Source organism: Rattus norvegicus, chromosome 17 (assembly GCF_036323735.1).
Source record: "Rattus norvegicus strain BN/NHsdMcwi chromosome 17, GRCr8, whole genome shotgun sequence".
In the NCBI taxonomy this organism is placed as follows: Eukaryota; Metazoa; Chordata; class Mammalia; order Rodentia; family Muridae; genus Rattus; species Rattus norvegicus.
Window position 1 is genome coordinate 25,272,597 of NC_086035.1, and position 21,172 is coordinate 25,293,768.

The 21,172-nt window shown below is 40.3% G+C and overlaps 1 long non-coding RNA gene across 1 annotated transcript; it reads left to right on the forward strand.

Annotated features, from left to right (window-relative positions):
* Positions 1-1,541: 1,541 nt before the first annotated feature.
* LOC108348547 (uncharacterized) lies at positions 1,542-5,060 on the forward strand. The gene is made up of 3 exons (XR_001841879.3): positions 1,542-1,636; positions 2,268-2,357; positions 4,756-5,060. It is a non-coding gene; the product is annotated as an uncharacterized LOC108348547 (long non-coding RNA).
* Positions 5,061-21,172: the final 16,112 nt, after the last annotated feature.

Consider the following 21,172-nt stretch of genomic DNA (forward strand, 5'->3'; position numbering starts at 1 on the left):
CATTATAATTCCTTTTCTCTAAGTATCATACTAGCATCCAATTTACTAGGAGAGGTAAATGAAATTATGCTTATGAGCCAGTAGCATAATACTGTCCAATCATCTTGCTGTCCCTCAACCAAGACAAGAACTTCTGAGCTAAAGACTTATGTCTAGGATGTTTATTAGGAGAGGACCTGCAAGATCCAGGAAGAAGGATAGAGAATGACAGGGGCAGATACACTGAAGACTGCCCTCCCATCTCATTACGGCAGTATGCCTGCCCATCTATTGGGTCATGCCCTTCAAAATTATGGCTAACTTCATTTCCTGCAAGGCTTGGTGAACAAATTGCACAGCTGGTTTAAGCTGGCTTTCTAGACTTGATTAGGACTTGTCATCTCCAGATTCCACTACTCCTCATATAGGTCCTTCACCTTCCATCAGCATTTAGGTTGGTCTGTGAAGTTCAACTCACAGGGAAACCCAGACTCTAACTATTCAACAACCTAAGAATATTATCTATTGACCTTATTAGACCACAGTTGCTACCACTGCCCTTTCAGTGTTATTACCAGGCACAAAACATCCAAAGACTTTGCTGAATTCTTGGGTCACAGTTACTCTTTTACTGTCTTCAGGGTACAAAAGAAATATGATTGCTATAGTATTATAAAAAAAGTCAACAATAAAGCAATTCCTTTCTTTGTCCAAACAGATTGGACAGAAATCATTGCTATAAAACCTTCAGTAAACTTCTGTGTCTCCTGTTGGGCACATTTCTCCCATTTTGGAACCAAGATTTCTATCCTGGTAGAAGTCAACAATGTGAGAATAAGTGCATACATCCTAGTGTATGTTTCATCATGAGTGATGGGAGATTCACATTAAATGTGTGGGAAAAGATACTGTTGACAAATACCAAACATCATAAGGCTGAAATAGGGCATATTACTATCCAATAGAATAGGCACTAAGACAGTGGATTCAAAGTAACAAAGATGAACATCGTAAGCGATGAAAGGCTTGATTCAGGAAAGTACAGCAACCATAAATAAACATGGATGAAATTTGACTAAAGCTAAGGAATAAATATATAACTTTCCAATCATAGGTACAGATTGTAATATCTCTCTCTGACCAACTGACCAAAAACAGATAGAAAAATAACTAGCAAACAATTTAGATCATGCTGGCTCAGTAGTTGAATGTACAGCTAATTTCATAGAGAGTGAAGAAAATGAGCTATTTTCCAATACTTAGTGTGCCCGCTCAGGTGGACTCTATGGTGACCAAACAAGAAGTACCTAAGACAAGAAGTCTCAAAATAATTTAAATAATTCCAATTAGACAGAACATGTGTTTTGATCACAGTGGAATTAAGATAGGCCAATATAAGGGTGAGCACTGGAACTTGATGGTAAAACCCATCCTTAGTGTACACGGGGGCCTGCATTCAATACCCTTTAGCTTCCCAAATCAAAATATTGAAAGTTACTAACGTGATAAACATTAGGAAATTGAAATGGTCTTACAGTTTGATTCTGACATCTCCCCATGGGCTTATGTGTTTCAGAACTTGAACCTTAGGCAGCCATGCTGTCCTTGGATGTAGTAGAATTTGAGACATGGATCCAAGCTGGCAGTAGATTACCAGGTAGGCCTTGAACACTTCCACTCTGAGCTTCCTGATTGGCTATAATTGGTTGCATATTCTCACTCCCCTGAACTACCTCAGACCTCACAATGGGTCATGCCATCTGAGGCCGTGAACACAAGCAAACCTCTCTTCCCATAAGTTGCTTGTGTCAGATATCTATTGCATCAAAACAAGAAAATTTAACAGCACAAAAGCTAATAACACAGAGGGCAAGGAAAACCACAGGTGATTCAGAATTAAATAAGAGACATGTTTGCATAACCCAGACATTAATGAAGAAATCAAAAGATTTGGAAAATATTTCAAACTGAAAGTGAAAATGAATATTCAATTTTTAGGGACTATCTAAAACTGTACGGGAGAGAATGTATCTTGTTTTAGAAATCTATTTAGAAGGAAGAAAGGTCTAGTCAGACAGTACTTTAAAAAGGCTAAAGAAGGGGCTGGAGGGATGGCTCGGTGGTTAAGAGCACCAACTGCTCTTCGGGAGGTCCTGAGTTCAATTCCCAGAAGCCACATGGTGGCCCACAACCATCTGTAATGAATCCAGTGCCCTCTTCTGGCGTGTCTAAAGACAGTGACAGTGTATTCACATAAAATACATAAATAAATCTTTTTTTTTTAAAAGGGAGGCTAAAGAAGAGCTTCATCCCAGATCAAGCACAAGGATGGACAATAGGAACAAGAGAAGAGTCACAGAGCCAAAAAATGATCAAGGGTGAGCTGTTTTTGTTGGTGTCACAGCTGCCATGTTTTCTGACTTTGCTTTCTCCTTGGGGTTCATTCTAATGATGCCCAAGTATGGGAATGACTGATTTTGCTGCTACTTCCTGCCAGACATGATTGCCATCAACCATCTAGTTGTCCAGGACTACCACTGTATGGATAGCATTTGAATCCAGCACCTCCGTTCTTTCTTCTGAGGGCATACCTTGTGTCAGTGGATTAAGAATGATAATTTCACAGGGCTAAAAGCTTAGGATCTTCATTTGAAAAGGGATTCAAGGAATAGAAGGTGGGAGTGACACAGAGAATGAATGGCAATGAATACAAGGACATATTCTTGAATTTACCACTGTAGAGGATGTGTCTTATCCCCAATAGGTTCCTTGAGGTGCCCCAGAACTGCTCACCCCGAGGAATACAGGAAAGCAGGGTCATAGGTCAGCTGCCTAGAGTTGCCAGACAAGTTGGAAGTGTAGACTTCAGTCCTTCTTGTGTGCACTGCACATGTGAGAATGCAGAGTTTACCGAGATGCTCCCATGTTCTCACCAGGTAGAGATTAGAGAAGCAAAAAGACCTGGGTCAGGAGCAAGGTCTGTAGAAATTGCATGGGAGAAGCTTAAGAAAAACTTATTTGGAATTTCTTACTGCAGCGATTATTAAGTGCCAAGCTGAGGGAATTTGAAGAGATGGAAAAATATATAATACATTCTCATATAGATAGCACTCTGTCCAAGACTATTCATATATATGTGTGTATATATGAATATATGAATGAACATATATGAATAGATATAAATAGTGTACAAATCAATATATATGAATAAATAATACATCAGGAATTTGTACTCAGATAAAAGTAACTTTATTAAAATGAAGATATACATATTCCTGGATAGAAGGAGAGAAGACAGGGTATTCATGGAACCAATCTTATTTGTCATTACAAACATTCTTTTTAAAAGACTTTCAAATTATTCTGCTTTTAAAGTTGTGGGTTTTTTGTTTGTTTGTTTGTTTTTTCTTTTTCCTTTTTCTTTTTTTCTTTCTTTTTTTCCGGAGCTGGGGACCAAACCCAGGGCCTTGCACATGCTAGGCAAGCGCTCTACCACTGAGCTAAATCCCCAACCCCTAAAGTTGTGTTTTTAATGTTCTTAGAAAACAATATAGACCGGTGACTTAATCTTTGGCCATGAATGTAGCTGATTACACAAACTTCTAATGACTCAAAAATGCTGCCAAAAATAAAATCTATTTGTCATTTCTCCTTGAGTTTCAGTAATGATGGGATAGGATGCCTTATAGAATCCCTTTGTTGTCTGTGGTCCCCAGAGATGTAGACTCAACCTTATCACTGCCATGTCTCAATGTATGAGGAGCCACAGTATGACCAATTCTCTGGATTCCAAGTTCCGGGAGAATAGAAAGCATCCATGTATTAAACATCTCTATGACCAGACACTTCTGAGTGCTATCACATACCTATGCAATTCATGTCTACGGTTCTGATTGCCTAGTCCCTAGTTAACCTTGGCAGCTGAGAGACCCTGTATTTCATATACAAGAGAAAAGTATATAGTCAAAGAGAGTAGCACATATAAATTCTGACCATGATTACTTGTTGGTCTGAGATATAAACTCTTTTCTATATTCTCTTACCTGGAGTAACTAGGGTGCCCTCTTCATTGTCTCTTTATTCTGTTTCTGTGATGTTTGGGACCTTGCAGACTCTGGAGCAAAGACTAGCTCTACTCTCAAAGATTAACTCACCCGTGATCATTTCATTGCAAACCAACCCATCCTGAGCTTAGTCTCCAGACTGACATAGTTATGTCATTCCCTTTGCTGGATCATACCCAGAGCTAGATGACAGGTAGCTTTGTATCCAAGAGCGCAGTGAAATTGTCCAAACCAGCCCTTCCCAACCAATTCTACTTTGGCTTGTTGTTTCTTTGTAGCAAAAACCACAATGAGACTTTAGTCATGTTCTGTCCTCGCCTACTCTTTAACCATCGCTGATATGTTCCTTTGTGTTTCTGTGTTGTGACATATCACATTTTCAAGGGAAGTTTGACTAACTATTCCTTCAATCATAATGTTCTTCTATGCTGTTAGCTTCATTGTGTTTGAATGATAATCAAATCCTCATCTTAAAACATGCCTGCTACCCAGGAGATATGTGATAAAAGCTGGCTGAGTGAAGTAGTAGCAAGCCTTTGATAAGACGGAAAACCAAAAGCCAACTTTTATTAAAGCTCTACTAGCTACTCACACACGGGGAGGTAGCAAGAGTAGGGATGATGGAACGCAGACAGGTATATAGGATTAAATAGACAACCCAGATACAAGGCACCAACACTCTGGCCTTATAAATCCACATCTGCTTTTACAGATGCTCAAGAATGTAACTGCCCTCCCTCTTCCTCTGGTGTGGATAACATTATCTGCACCGTTTTCTACTGACAGATTTCTCTCCGGAATGACCACAGCAGGACTCTTTCGTGTTCTCTTGATGCTCTACTTTCTGCCACTGGCACTTGCAAAGTAATGAGTAAGTAGGTTTCTCAGAATTCGTGTGCAAATTCTGGAGACTGCATTCATGCCTGACAGTACAATGGGAAACATTACTATTGCGTCCAATAATGAAAACACTTGTTTCTGGTTTCTCAGTTCCTTCCTACCATGGCAACATGACTATGAGTGGTTCATAATGTTATCTATATAAAATTAGAAGCCATCGAGAGGAAGCTTCCAATTAGGTATGCAAGAGTGGATGTTTTCCTTCAGTTGGAAAAGGTTATTCCATAAACATTCCCTTGGTTTCTTTGATGTTCTAAACTACTGAGAATGAAAAAATAGGAAACTTTATACAAAAAATAGAATGCTACTGTGTATCTAGTGAATACATTTTCCTTCTTCACTCAACCATAAACCAAACTCCTGTTGCATCGCAGAATTGTAATATACCCTGTAGAGCTTGATGGCAGCCAAGGGTTGCGTTATGTCTCTGACGAGGAAAGTACGAAGACTTAAGACCTGTGCGTTGCCTTTGGACCAAGTGATAAGAAGCTCGCGATCGAATAGTACCTCACTATTAACCTTCAACAGAGAAGGGTTCTCCCATTTCTTATTTCTTTTATAGCTTGGCTGTTTAGCACTGAACGATTAACTAGAGCCCACATTTAGACATTTTCTTGGAATTAGAAAACACATTTTTCAATATAGGAACTAATGCAGTACTCAGTGGGACTAGAGACACAGTGTCTAGATGACGATGGGCTAATGTCTGCCAGTAAAATCAGCCTGTATTACTCAAACGCCCAAAAACCTGCTCACCTCAGTTCCTGGCACAGAAAATGACAGAATTATGTTCCCTCTAGCTTCATTTATACACAGTTAAACAAAATGTGTGTAATCTGCAAGTGCAATAACTTGTGTTTCTCTATTTCATTTTTTTTTTAGTAGTGGAATTAACTTGAATAAAAGGCTGTTGAGCGGCTCCCTGTTGGTCTCCAGTGGGTTGGTGTACATATATTTTAGAGGCACATTTGTTTCAATTCAGCTAACATAGTCAGGCAAAGATAGCAGAATATTGCATTGCTTCCTTTGAGCCAAAGAGTCAGTTTGCATGGGCATAGGTCAGAAGCCAAAGAGAAGATAGAATGAATGGGGGTTCCATTCTTAGCCTTTGCACTCTGCATAAAGGAGCTTACTGCAAACATGACCCAAAGTCTCTTTGTTCCAGTCATATTCTATGATCATTAACAATGATCCTGGCACTCATGCTCATTCCTCTCACAGTAGTTTCTGAGGGTAGAAATAACAGAACATGAAAGCAGAAGGAAATTCTGATTTGTACCAGTGAGATTGCCAAGAGTTCAGGCTAGACTATCAGGAATATTAGTCAATGAATGCAACATCAACTGTCTTGTCATGCTTGCTCTCGTCCTCCTCCTCCTCCTCCTCCTCCTCCCTCTCCTCCTCGTCCTCCTCCTCGTCCTCCTCCTCTTCATCCTCCTCCTCCTCCTCCTCATGTCAGTAGAGTTGGTTCCCAGGAGACCCCAGTACATTCTGAATAGCATTGTATGCAGGAAAATCCCTTAGTTCCTCTGTAGGACATGAACTATAAACATGGCGTGGTGTGGGAGGAGGATTGGGAAAGTAGACCTATATAAGTGGAGGGGGGAGGTAAAGAAGAGAGGGGAAGGGGTAAAGAAGAGAGGAAAGGAGTGGGGAGAGATAGTGTGTCAGCATGATTGAAAAGGCTGATGTATCCATTCAGAACTACTGCACGCAGAAAGTGATGTGTGGGAAGGGATACTCAAAGAGAAACAGAATCAAGGCTCCAAAAAACATACAAAAATTATGTGTTTCAGGCCACGAAAAGCTGCCTGAAACATTTAAACTAGGGAATTCAGGAGTGGAATCTGTTTCTACTTGGAGGCAGTGAAGTCTGAGGCTATCTTAGCTCACTTCTTGGAAGTAGCCTGCCATGGAAATTCTTGTTCTCTGTCAATCTGATGAGTGTGGGATGTCGTACCTCCCACCCGTGAGTATTCAAGATAGAGCAAAATGCATCCTCCTTGGGATCAGAGGGTCTTCAGAATGTAGTCCATGGTTAAAATATAAAGCAGTAGATGAGGCTGGACCACAGGATAAAGATTACACTGACAGCGTAGAGCTATTTTCAGATGAGTGGGTTTGCTCTTCTCTGTTTCTTGTTGTTTGGTTGATTTTTCAGGTAGAATCACTGTGTCCAAGCAAGGCAATCCGTAAACTCTTGACATGCCTCAGCAGGCAGGGCTACATCCAGTTCCAGAGATGAGAGCTGCTGCTGGTATCTCCATGAAATAGAATGTAACCCATCTGAAGATTGATACCCCATTCAAAAGTCACTGCTAAACGTCTTGCGTCCGGGATGGCACAAGAACAAGTTATTTCCTTAAAGGGTTCATGAGTTAGAGACTTGGTGTTCACTGAGGGACAGTGTTGGGAGGTGCTGTGGACCTTTAAGGGGTGGGGCTTATTCGGAAGTCTTAGGTCTTTGATTTTCTACTGGAGTGTTGGGTAGCTCTTTCGAAAGAGTTCTTATCTAAGAGGTGAGACTTGGCTCCTCCTGGCCCCGCAGTGTCACCTGTAACTCTCAAAGTGGGTCCTTCTGCCAGGCTATCATCTGCCATTCAGTCCTCACCAGAGGAAGATTCAATGGGAAGCCAGAACTTGAGGTTTCATTCTTGTGACTGGTGAGTGGAAGAAGCCCTTTTTGTTCAAGTTACCGAGCTTCAGGTACTTTGTCATAACAAATTAGAGCGGACTAATACAGTCTCCTTCTGTTCAGGAGTACGAACAGCCGGTAGTAAAAAGAATCTCTAGCCATGCTTTTGTCAGTCTCTTAACCTCTCTCTTTCTTGCCCAGTGCTCTCCTGTGGAGGTAAGAAACCACCAGCACTGGCTTGTGTCTTCCCCCATAGTGTCTCCTGTCACTACGTGACTTCTCTCCAATTAGGAGAGAGCAGACGATTGACCAGGTCTCCTACTTCTGAACTCCAGGATTCATTTTCAAGTCAGGTGTATTGAAGTGAAATGTCAGTCTCCCCGCTTAAAATATCAAGTATTTATTTAACCAGAGGCCGCAATATTGCTGAAGACACTCACCAAAGCATCTGAGTAGAAAATCCCAGGAATATCCTGCCTTGGCCACACCTTGCTTCCTTTCTTTTTTTTTTTTTTCTTTTGGTTCTTTTTTTCGGAGCTGGGGACCGAACCCAGGGCCTTGTGCTTCCTAGGTAAGCGCTCTACCACTGAGCTAAATCCCCAGCCCCCCCTTGCTTCCTTTCTAATGTCACCTGAGGTTGCTCTGTGAGAAAAGGTCCACTTAAGTATCTTATCATCTGTCATACACAAGGTTTTGGTTTGTGTTGATCAAATTTATAGCAAAATAAGAGTATATTTTCATAGTTGCATTATTGCTCATATATATTTAGATATATCTTTCTAGCTTTGTGAGATAGTTACATATTAAAGATGGATATTGTTGATTTTGCTTTTGAGACAGGGACTATAAGTATCTATGGCTGTCCTTCAACTTGCTATCTAGAGTAGCTGGCTTCATACTCACCAACATTCACTTGTCTCCTGAATGCTGGGATTAAAAGCATGTACTACGCCACCCATCCCTCCTGCAGATTTAAAGGAAAACAATCTGAGAACTTAGTTTGGCTATTCTGTGAGATGCATATTATTTTAAGAAACATTTTTTTTAAACATTGGCAATGTTTTCCAGGAAATTTTCTTTATTTTTTTAAAGATGTAGTTATTTTATATATGCAAGTCCACTGTCACTGTCTTCAGATACCTCAGAAGAGGGCACTGGATTCCATTATAGATGGTTATGAGACACCGTAGGGTGGCTGGGAATTGAACTCAGGACCTCTGAAAGAATAGTCAGTGCTCTTAAGCCATCTCTTCAGTCCATTTTCCAGGAAATTTTAATGTTGGAAATAATGCCTAAGATCTGATCCTACTGGTAACCCTGTTACATGTGGATTACGTGGTACTGCTGTAATGTATGTATAATCTTCTATTGTAACCAGTGGTCTATCAACTTAAAATATTCTATATGGAGTCATCCATTTCAGTTATACATTGTGATATTTCATTTGCCTTATATAAGACCAATCAACCAACAAGTAAAGAATCCTACCCTACCTCACAAAAGCACTCCACTGCTTGGAATATGGAGTTCTGCTAGATACATTAAGGTATAAGAAACAATTGTAGACACTAGAACAGTAGGTAGAATTTGTCCCATGTTATTCAATGGATACATTTGCAACATGAGTAAAAGAATAAAAGGTTGACTGATTGATTGATTGATTGATGAACTAATGATTGATTGATTGATAAACTAATGAATATATATATCCAAGATTATAATTTTATTTTCAAAAGAAATGACAATCATATAAATAAATGATTAGAATAAAGCATTGGTACATATTCCTGATCATACATTTTACTAGATAATTGTGCATGCATGCATGTGTGTATATGTGTGTTTGTGTATGTGTGTGCTCCTAGGTGTGTGTATGTGTAGGCATGCATGTGCATATGTGAATATGTGTGATCCATTCCAGTAAAGGTGTTCTACCTTCTGAAAGAGTTCCTGTGTGATTTCTCTGGAACATATCAATTTCAACTTGTACTAATGTACAGCTGAAAGTGATATTCTCCTTTCCCAAGACAGAGATGGGAATGAATGAGACAAAGACTAGTTGGCAAGTTCATGTATTGGCATCTAAGTGGGACCCATAGAGGTTGGCAAAGTCCTATCTCTTTTCTTGGTCTGAGAACCACAGCAAATTAAAAAAGTAGTAGGCCTGGTCTCACAACACAACACAACTTTCCTGCATTGTATACGTTTGATACATATGTTAATACAGATGAGGAGATTATTAATGCTCACTATTATAAATAAAATCTCATTCATAAAAGTATACTCATACCTGAATGTATACACATAATTGAATTTAAATAACCACAGTCTAAGGACATTTAATTCACTGTCTTTCCAAGTTCAAGGTCAATGCAGCTGTACTTCTGAATCCGTGTGCATCTGCAGTCTTTGATGACCTAGCTAACAAAGCAGCATTTCAATACTGTTTTTTCTTCTTTTTAAATCATGTCCCCCACTATGCCAGGAAAATGATATCACCTAATTGCTAACCGAGTACTCAATTATCCTAGGGAGTCTCTCATAGAGAGGAAGCAGGAACATCATCCTTGAGAAAATAGAAACCTGATGAACTGGGACTTCTAGCCCAAGCCAATTGACGCTGTAGTCGGCAACATTGAGCTTTCCAATGTGCCGATGAACATGGCCTAGACATTAAGTCAAGTCATACTGTACACAGCTTGATTATGAGATGTAATCAGAGCCAGGCCTGCTGTTTGGGACCAGCATTTTCCAGCCAAAGTAAGCATTATCATCGTCTACTCTCATCTGACTTACAGTGTAGGAAAATAAATGTTGTAAGCAAGAGAGGCGAAAATAGGCTAAGTAGAAACTTGTCAGAGAGCTGGCTTTTTATTTTATTTTATTTCATGTTATTTTATTTTATATTGTCCATATTACAGAGGCACTCCTGGGATCAGGCATCAATAGTATTCAAATCCAATTGCAAACTTAATAACCAGAAACTACATGGCTGTTTCACAGTTAACCCTGTTAATGTCAGGCTGGAAGCTGTCTACACACCTAATCCTTCATTAAATCAATAGTAACACATTTCAGATAGGAGAAAGGGTGAAGGGCTTATGGAAAAATGCTTCTTGCAGATTCTTAGAGTGTCTCTAGATGACTTTGTTAGCTCATGTGACAAAAACAAACAAAACAAAACAAAACAAAACAAAAAACCCTGCTGAAGCAAACAGGATTTTAAAACTATTTTGAACTCCTGTTAACTGAGATCGATGCCATCATTTACATAAAATGGCTATTGGCTTGCTCAGGATAAACTCAAATTAAATAAAAACAAATATAAACACCCCTCACTTATCCTAGAGATTGCATCTGAGAACAGAGCGACTCTTAAATCCTAGTCTCAGATCAGAAGCACCAACTGGGGATTTCCTAAGAAACCCAACTCCTGGAGCCCTGTACTAAACTTCTGGTATGAGAAAGTTTACCTAATAAGCCACCATGGTTCTTCTTATGCACCTCAAAGTTTGACAACCATTGGATTTAGACATACCCAGTCTTCCTCTGAACTGAGAAAGTTCAAGAGTCTCTTCTTCTTAATTTGAGTCAGATAACATCCATTCACTAAACAACAACCAAAACAAATTTTAATTAATATTTGAAATAGCTGGCTTGTTACAGATTTACACAACATGAATAATAATTACAATAATAAAATTAATAAGAACAATTTCTTTTAACTAAAAAAGGCATATGGAGATCATCCAGGCCTATGCCAGGACTCTTGACCAGCTCAGTAATACGTAAGGTATACAATGATCATCTTTGGAGGGCATCAAGTACATCCGAGGCTGTTTTTAGCATCCTTGGCCCTTCCCTCTCAGTGGTGATGAGTACCCTTTTCTCATTACTCAGAAAATGCAAATTTTCTAAATGTTCTTCTGGCTGTACATTGAGAACCACAGATATAGTGAATCATTGAAAAAGACTTCTTTTTATCATCAACTTAAGCTCTAGATCGATTAGGACCTTGCTATAAGGACACTCTCTACTTTGCCATAGAAAAGTCAGGGTGTCCAGATAGCTCTCTATCCAGAAGCCTACCATTTCATGCCATACCACTACACAGCTAATTTTCTCAGAAGTTACTATGAAAACCAATTTGTCTTGATCCAAACTTGGTCATTTTTTTTTCAAAGTTTGTTCATGTCACTCTTGACTGTAAGAGAGATAAGTAATTAGGATTTATGCTGTAATATAAAAGGCAATTATTAAGAATTAAGTGATATAGCTTGATGTTTCCTTTGTACTAATTAGCTATAATATCCTAGAAAAGTCACCAAAATCTTTTAGATATCATTTCTAATATTGTCATAAGTTGTACATCACTATTCAGATATTGGTCATCCCACGTACAGAGGTTGTCCCAATAGATGACAACTTCTGGTGGCATCATGGCAGTCTTAGATTGTATAATACCAAAGAGGGAGACCCAGTTCTCCCTAAGGAAACAGAGTTATCAAGCTTTATTAACTGTTAGTGTTAATGATAAGAACTATTGCTGTTCAGTTTCCTATAAATAAGCAAAGATATTCAAGTAATAGAGCCATTTGACTCCTTAATTGGTAGTTGTTTGGCCCTTCCTGGCTTTCTTATGTGCCCTGAGTGAAGGGATTGGCAATCTACTTCATAGAAGGGATAGACAAATCTACTATCCTTATATTTGCAAATAGACAAATCTACTGTCATTACATTAACACTGGTCATCTGGAACATTCTGCAGACACGTTGAGAAAATGACATGATGATAGCAGCTAAGTATCCTGGTTTGTGAAGCCCAAGCTTCCACCAAGACTATTTGAAATAGATTATACTATAGTTCCTACCGTCAAAACTTTGGTGAACTCTAAATGACCCTGCAGCCATTTCTACCTTAGTCAGAGAGCATTTAACCTAGTGGCCTAGTAGAGGGGCTGCCATGACTAGTGCTAAAATTACAAGACTGTGATTGGTCCAATGGCTGCCAGAGGTGCTAAATAGTAAAGCTATGGTATTTCTATAACAAGCGACCATTATTGGAATATGAACCCATTCTCTGACTATAAGAACAGGCTTCTCAGACTTGATGAATCAGACTTGGTGAATCTGTTGGGAGGTATTCTCTTGTACTACTCCTGTGATATTCCAGTGTTAGACTCAGTAAAAGTCTCATCTCAACTGCTATTTCCTTACTTACTTCCAGAACTACAGACATGGAGAAAGAGAGGAGAGAGGGGCCACCATAGCAACTGCTGTTGGCAAAGTAGGTTGCAGATAGAGATGGAGAGGTGAGACTAAAGCAGGTGGAAGAGAAACCACAGGTCCCGTAAGAGTTCCAAGTAGTGAGTCTTTAGAGTCAAAGACATCTGACTGCTTACTGAGAGCAATAAACACTGGGAGCTGCCAACTCCTGAAGAATCCTGACACCTAGGACTGTCTAGAAGCTGTAAGACCAGCGACCACCAAGGGTTGAGGAATTCTAATTTCCTAGGTCTACAAAAGAGTTGTACCACATGAATTGTCTAGACTCCTGAGATCTAAGGGTTGCAACATCAGAGGGTACCACCACCTGCTGATGTCCCATCCACCCACTGCTATGGCTCCTCTCAACCTCTGAGGGCAACAAAAACTGCCCCAAACAGAGCATGAAGAAGTTCTCCTGGTCTACTCAAAGTCCTCAGTATGGGTAGAGGCAAAACAGAAAACCCCTCAGACAGTCAATTGGTAACGTAAGTATACTTCATGATGTTTGCATAACAAAATAATGAGCAATGCGTTTCTGAGAACTTACCCCTATGTTAAAGCAGAGAAAGATTGTTTGTAAACAAAGGTGGGTGGGCTCCATGATCTTTACAATGGCCTCTGCTTTTTATATTTCTGTAAGTAACACATATCAGTCATACTCAGTGTAATTGATGTTTGGTTAATAGCTGGGGAAACACACTAAGCACATGTGTTTTCTCTTTACTTTTCCCCATCAGATCTCAGTTTGTTCAAAACAGTATTAGTGAGGTCCAGGCAGCTCTCAATGATGTTCAGTATACATGGAAGTGCGAGGGCCTTAGCTACTCTCGCTGTTTTGTAATATTTTATATCCACTAGACCTGATGACTCAGAAGAGGAGAAACGATTATCATCGGATGATGAGAGGGAATGTGGACAATAGCAGACATGTGCTCTCTTGAAAGAATTCTGTTTTATTTTTAATAGAATTAGAAGAAGCAGAAGCAACTGTGCAGGAGGAAGCTGGTTCTTTGACTCCCACATGCCAGTGGAAACTCTGATTATCCTACCAAGCTATGGGGGTGTCTAGATCCTGACTAAGGTAAGAGGTTCAGTAGTCTGTCAGTATCCGGAACCTGGAAGCAGACCTTGGCTGCTTTTTCATTCAGCATCAGAAGAGAATGCCATGCACTCCCTAGTCAATTCCAAATGAAAATAATGAGCCCAGGTCTTTAAATGGATCTTTGCTTGTGCTCTTTCTTCATAGCCCACAGGGATGGGATGGCCATGGTTACCTGTTTTTCTGTACCTAACTCAATTGTGGTCCAGGACCACAGTAGGTATTTTTATAGGAGGCTTCCCCAGCTTCCAACTCTAACTAACTTTGAGAACCTGAGAAAAACTTAGAGCAGTTTTACCTCGCCATTTTGTTCACATGCTACTAAGAAAACTGGTTTGTCTTGATCCATGAAGTCATAGTTAATTACTCCACTCAAGTCCATTCCTGCCGCATCTGACCCTAGGAAACAGGAGAAGGGTAATATTCTCACTTCAGGCACCCCTTATTTTTAGTATCATGTACAATCTCACATTGTTGATGAAAGCCATTGTTAGAGCCAGCATTCCCAGAAGACTGGAATTACTGAGGCAAACGTTCTTCTTTTGATCCAATTTATTACAGAATATTAAGTGTTTCAGCTGATACACCATTGACCTGAACTTTGCGCCTAAGACACTTTTCTTCCCCATCAACAACCACAGTTACGTCAGCCCTTCTCAGTCAACACTCAGCAGAGCTTTGAGGATCTCATTTCTGCTTTTACGACTGTAATAAGGACCTAGAAGAAGGATAGAGAAAAATAGAGACAAAGGTGATTGAGATCGGTGTTGTTTTCTTTTGCTGAACTTGAGAAAGAGCTTTGTCAGGAGATCTGAACACAAATTGCAAGAGCGTTTGAAGCCAGGCTCCTGGCAGAGTTGTTGGAACGAGCTTTCAACATTATTAGTATTCTTCGTGGCTGTTTGTTGTCTGCTTGGGCAATTATCTTGCTTTAATTTAGGTCACTAATGATATTATGAGATAGTTTGATGGTGGTGTAATTTCTTTTGATGTTGTTTTTGTTGCAATTGCTTATATCAACTCATTGCAATTCCATAAAAGACTGAATTCTATACCCGCCCAGGGAGGGCAGGCAGGGGGAGTAGGAGGGATGCACCACGGAGGAGGGCTGTGGGCATGCAGCTATTGGCTTAGCTACAGGCTCTGGCAGCCCTGCTTCCATAGTGAGGATTCTCTTGTGTCCAGCAGGAGAGCTGAAAGCTAACTATCGCGCTGCTGTTTGGGCATCCTGTCAGGTCTGAAATTACTTCTGACAGGCTACCAAAATGAATGGTCCCTCATTTCAGCAGATTTTACATTATTTGAAATCGAACTCATAAGGTAGATCGACCTCCCATACGATCCCACTCTGACAGTCTCTAAGTTATGTTATAACAAGACCTCCTCTTAGAAATTGGAAGATTCTCCAAATTCTACCCGTTCTGGGTCTACCCCTCTTCCCAACACCCCACACCAGACATAGCCTCCTGGAGTAGACAGTGTACAGGCCTTACTGCTTATTGCTCAATGTAAATCTTTTCCTTGGCGTGAGGATTTATTTATTCTTTCAGGAAGGTAGAGTGGTAGTGTTTAGCTGAAATGTATGTGTTCTGCTTTTTAATGTGTTTAAATGAAAATCGGCTCTGGCATGCGTCTCTTTTGTCTCCAACACTCCCGCCCCAGTCATGAAGGGCTGGAGATGGCTTTGTGTTGGTTTACAGAAAAGGCTCATTCTGTAATGTCCTGGCTTCCTTGGCAGAGTCTTCCAAGGGAGCTATAGTCCGTAGGAAATGGGACTGGGAATTTTCAGCAGGCCTTCTTGTTTGAATGGAACCCAGAATAAACAAAACACTGAACCATTTAGGACCGTTATTGAAAGGTAATAACATAGGATAATAGTACTTAGGAAGTAAATGACGTTTTGAAACATCAGTACAAATAGCGCCTCCGAAATAGTAATCAACACAGCAGTGAGTTTTGTAAAAGGTTGAGCTGAGCGCTTTTGGTTGGGTAGTCTGTCAAAGAAATGGTGATTCGAAACCCCATGTTTCCAGTCCTAGCCTCAACACATCAGGAAACTAGAAAGAATATTCTCCTAGGAGGATTTTAGCCGGGCCCTTCTCCAACCTGTCTCTGTCCCAACTGTACAGTGTTATACATGAACTGCCTAAAACTTCATCTAAACGTGGGGCAGGCAAATCGTTTTCTCATTTACATGAAAGCCACAAACCAGGCAAGCCCTGTTATTCTTGAGCTCTTAACTGGACCCCAGAACCCACATTTTTTGACTTCCTGAGATTTATTTACTGCCTGCCAGGCTGGGTATACTTCAAGTATTGACAGAAATAGAGGAGTAATTATTTGTCTCACTGTTCTGGGGCATTCCAGCAAAGTTGTGTAAAAAAAAAAAAAAACAACAACGAAAAGCCAACTGCAATGTCAGAGGATTCTGAGAGAGTTCAAGCTATTAAGGGTGATACAAGCAGAATTCTCAGTTTTCTTTATTTTGGAGTAAGTAATTTTCAAACCAGAAATGATAGTTGCTTTTTTTTTTCTATTTGTTTTCAACAGTTATCGTCAGCATTCATTTGAGCAACAGCACCTTGATTTTATGAAAAATAAAATAAAAATGTAAAACTTTAAGATAAAAAACATCCAAAGGCATACAGATTAGTATTGATGTCTGGAAGGAGAATTCATAAGCAGCCTTTATAGTGACCATAATCATAGAAAGAGGAGAAGGTAAATCCAAGCGAGTTAAGGCTAACTTGTTTTCGTGAACCATGCATTCTCCCAACATGGCCAGGCTAGCAAATTCAAAATTTTTGAAGAAAAATCAGAAGAATCAAAAGGGTCATAAAACACTCTTGAAATCCCCTGGCCTATGGTTAGGTGAATGGTTGGGTAGACCAATGTGATACATGACATATTGACTATACATTGGGGGTTAACAGGCTAGCTAACCATAAGTGCTTTTGATTTAGAGCATTAGTATAGTAAAATCACAAAGGTCATCTGTCTGTAGGCAACCAGCATCTTTAGCCATGTGTGTTCATTTTCACTCAGGAGTCCTGTCTCACCTACATGTATTTCTCATCCCCATGTGGGTACTGAAGTGTACACCCTTCACTTGAACCACATGTAGGAATTTATACTGCTCTTCTTGACATGCCATTTTCTGTCTTGTGGAGTTTTGTTAGTGTCTTAGGCACTATCAAAATCACAAATAAAAGAGAAACCACAAATTCTGTTTCCCTGGGAACATGGGAAGAAGTGGAGGTAATATACAAGAATGAAATATTACCTATATACTGCTATTCCCCTTTCGAGTCCTTCCACTCCTCATGGTCCCGTTATACTTTCCTGTTTTCTGCAATTCCTCCATGTTATATACTCACATCTGAAAATTTGCAACTAGTAATCACAGATGAGAGAGGACATGTACAGTTTGTCTGTCCGGGTCTTGGTTTCCTTACTTGATATACTATTTCATTGATCCATCCATTTATCTTCAAACTTCATGATTTCATTTTTCTTTCCAGCTAAAATGGAAAGCTAGAGAGAAGGATGTAAACTGGAGGGATAAAGAAATCAATACTCACTGATCAGTGGATGTTAGCCCCAAAGCTGGGAATAGCCAAGATATAATCCACAGACCATGTGAAGCTCAAGAAGAAGGAAGACCAAAGTGTGGATGCTTCAGTCCTTCTTAGAAGAGGCAACAAAAATAATCACAGGAGGAAATATGGAGACAAAGTGTGGAACAGAGGCTGATAAAAAGGCCATCTAGAGGCTGGCCGACATGGGGGTCCATCCGATGTACAGACACCAAACCCAATCACTATTGCTGATGCCAAGACGTACTAGCTGACAAGAGCCTGATATAACTGCCTCCTGAGAGGCTCTGCCATAGCCTGACAAAATACAGAACCATCTATTGGAGTGAGAAGGGGGTCCCCAATGGAGCAGTTAGAAAAAGGACTGAGGTAACTGAGGGGCTTTGCAACCCCAAAGGAAGAACAACAATATCAACCAACCAGAGCCCCCCCCCCCAGAGCTCCCAGGGATTAAACCACCAACCAAAGAGTACTCTTATGTAGCTTATGTAGCAGAGGATGGCCTTGTCAGGCATCAATGAGAGGAGAGCCCTGTGAAGGCTCGATGCCTCAGTGTAGGCGAACGCCAGGGAGGGAGGGAGTGGGTGGGTGAGCACCCTCATGGAGGCAGAGATGGGGGCTTTCTGGAGGGGAAACCAGGATAGGGGATAACATTTGAAATGTCAATAAATAAAATATCCAATAAAAGAAAAGAAAAATAAAAAGAGAAATCAATACAAAAGGACAAATGGTGCCGATGTTGAGAAGGATTCAAGTAATCATAGTAAATAATCTACTAAAAAATACATAATACCTATATATTACAATTGTATAATATATAATTATATAATATATAATAATTTGTATACATATCAATTAAATGTATAAGTAAACAAATATATAATTACAATATATATAATAATTACATATTAAGGTTATGGTACTTGGGCTGATAATGCTTCCCACAAGAATCACAGACTAACAAAAACCCCAAGCATGAAACCTCTTTTCCAGTACTTGGTAAGAATTGTCCAAATGATTCCCAAAATAATATAGGCTACTGCTGTTGATCTTGAATGACTCTCAGAAACCTAAAGTAAGTCATTGTTCTGAAGCCACTCGTGGGATATGAGCTGTATCTAACCTGAAAGCCTCCATCCTGAAGTCTAGCATTCAGAGCACCAGAAAGTACTATTCAAGCTGCCAAGGGAAGGAAGCAATTAGTAGTCCTACTGAGCTAGGACGTCTATGAACTATTGCAATGACCAGCATGACAAGATGTCCATAAGGAGTAGCAGTGTTATTCATATGTTGGTGGTAACCAAAAGATGTCTGCAGGAACTTTAGGTTCACTCAATAGGATGGAAATCATGCCTGGTTCTAGAACCCCGGGGCCTAATGACATAATGAATCTTAAAAGAGAATCTATAACCACCAGTTTACTGGAGCAGCATAATTCCTTATTACATTCTATTTTTGGTTGTGAGCCTAGCCTTTAACGGCTGAGCCATCTCTCCAGCCCTTATTACATTCTAAATAGGACCTTTATACCCACTGATAAGTGTAGTTGTCATCAAAGAAACCTCTCCCTTTAGCGAATGGAGACCATTACAGAAAACCACAACTGGACATAATGCAGCGATCAATAGGTTGTCAGAGAACCCAGCTCCATCGGGCTACACGTACATCCCGGCTCCCACATGCATGGCTCAGGGAGAACCACAGGAGAAAGGCCACAAAGATGGCAGTCTACTCTGAGCTGCCCCTCTCAGAGCTGGATGCATCCGTAAGATCTGAACAATGACAGTCTCCATCGACATGCTACCGAGAAAGAGGGACGATCTCAGTAGGCACCATGGCTGGACAAAACTGCTAGCAACTGAGGACGGCTAAGGAAGAGAGAATTAGCTTCTCCAAAGATGTGATCCCTGGCTACTCATCTAATACAAAGCGATCAGCTAGGAAACCATGTACACACAAACAATCAAATGACCAGCAGATTGTATTTATGTATTATGCATACGCACGCACGTGCGCGCGCACGCACACACATATATATACATACATAAATACATATAATCAAAAAAGAGGTCATCAATTTGAGAGAGAGTCGTCATCGTCATTGGAGAAGTTGGAGGAAGAAGACATGAAAGGCTACAGGAAGGAGGAAGTGATGTAATTATATTTTATTAAAAATTTGAAAATAATATCTAAAAAAGAGTATGAAGTAAATGAAAGGAGGAAAATGCTTTGTTACTTGAGAAGAGGGCAAGATAAGATCCTAACATTAAAGAGTCCTCCACCTTCATGAGCGCCTTTCCTGTGAGTATCACTAGGCTATTTCATCTCTTTGAGCATCGAGTCCCGAGGTGGCGAAATGAGAGCCTTTGACCAGAGCGCATATGAAGTCTCCTTCAATGGTGAAGGGGACTGGTTCTTTTCAAATCAATTGCCCAATGAGATTGGGCAGAACTATGACTTTCTCATTCTTGTCTGGGGTAAAAAGTTCCTAAGCTCTCCCATTGTTTGGAACTTTTTCTCTTTGTACAACGATATTCTCCAATGATAATAACAGTTACTAGCAGTCATACTGCAGGCCAGCCAAACTAGAACACAAGACAAGTGAATCAGAAGGAAGACACAGAAGAAGGCCCTTAGACCAGCTTGGTTTTACAGGGTCTTGTTCGAAAAGAACTACCACATTCCAGCTGTATAGTGTTAACGTCTCCTCAAGAAGAACTGACAGGAGGAAAATAGCAACCAGTTAGCAAGGATTTCCTTTCCCAGAATCTGATAAGCTAGCATCTGGACCTTTTGATAACAGCACTCTATTTTTAGTGCCACTTACACCAACCATTAGTTCCTTTTTAGCACAAACAGCTGACTCCCAGAATGCCCTGGGGGCTACAACGAATTGTGAGACAGGTGGCAGACAAGCATTACCTGAGAAGAATTCCCAGGTACACATTTGAATTTTCACATTAACACCACATGTCAAAATATAAGAAAACTTTATTAGTCACACCGGCTGTGAGGACACTCCTAGACAATGATCCCACGAATATATACAATTGGGCGAATATAACGATATTGGGGATGCCAAAAGGTTAATTACTGACTTTTGCCTGCACATTTCCTGAAATGCACACATATCCAACAAAACACTGTTTTCCCTCCTGTGATCGTATGTTCCTCTTTTAGACAGGAAAACAATTTTCTTTACCGCCCCCTCCTCCATTCACAAATGTCAGACCCTCAGGTTATGCTTTTGTTTACAGGATCTCCTCTCCACTTTCTGATTTCCCTGCCAGCATCTCCCTAGTTTACTTTGTCCCACAGTGTCCTCTGGAGCCTCCATCTGTCAACAATCACCCTTCTCCTTCTGTTATTTCACGTGACATTTCTTCCTCTGTCTTGGAGGACTTAGGAGATAACGGTCCTTCGGTAGAGCCAACCTCTTTCCTGAGAAGTTTTTATTACATTTTCTCTCAAGCCCAACCCCTATGTTCCACAAGGACAAAGAGAATGTTTTCCAGGTCCATGCGGAGCAACCTATTCTCTAAGGAGCCTCCCGCCATGCAGTGGTTTTTAGAAGCACTGTCAGCCATTTTGAAAGGAGACCTCTCTTCTCACTCTGGAAGGACTTCCGAAA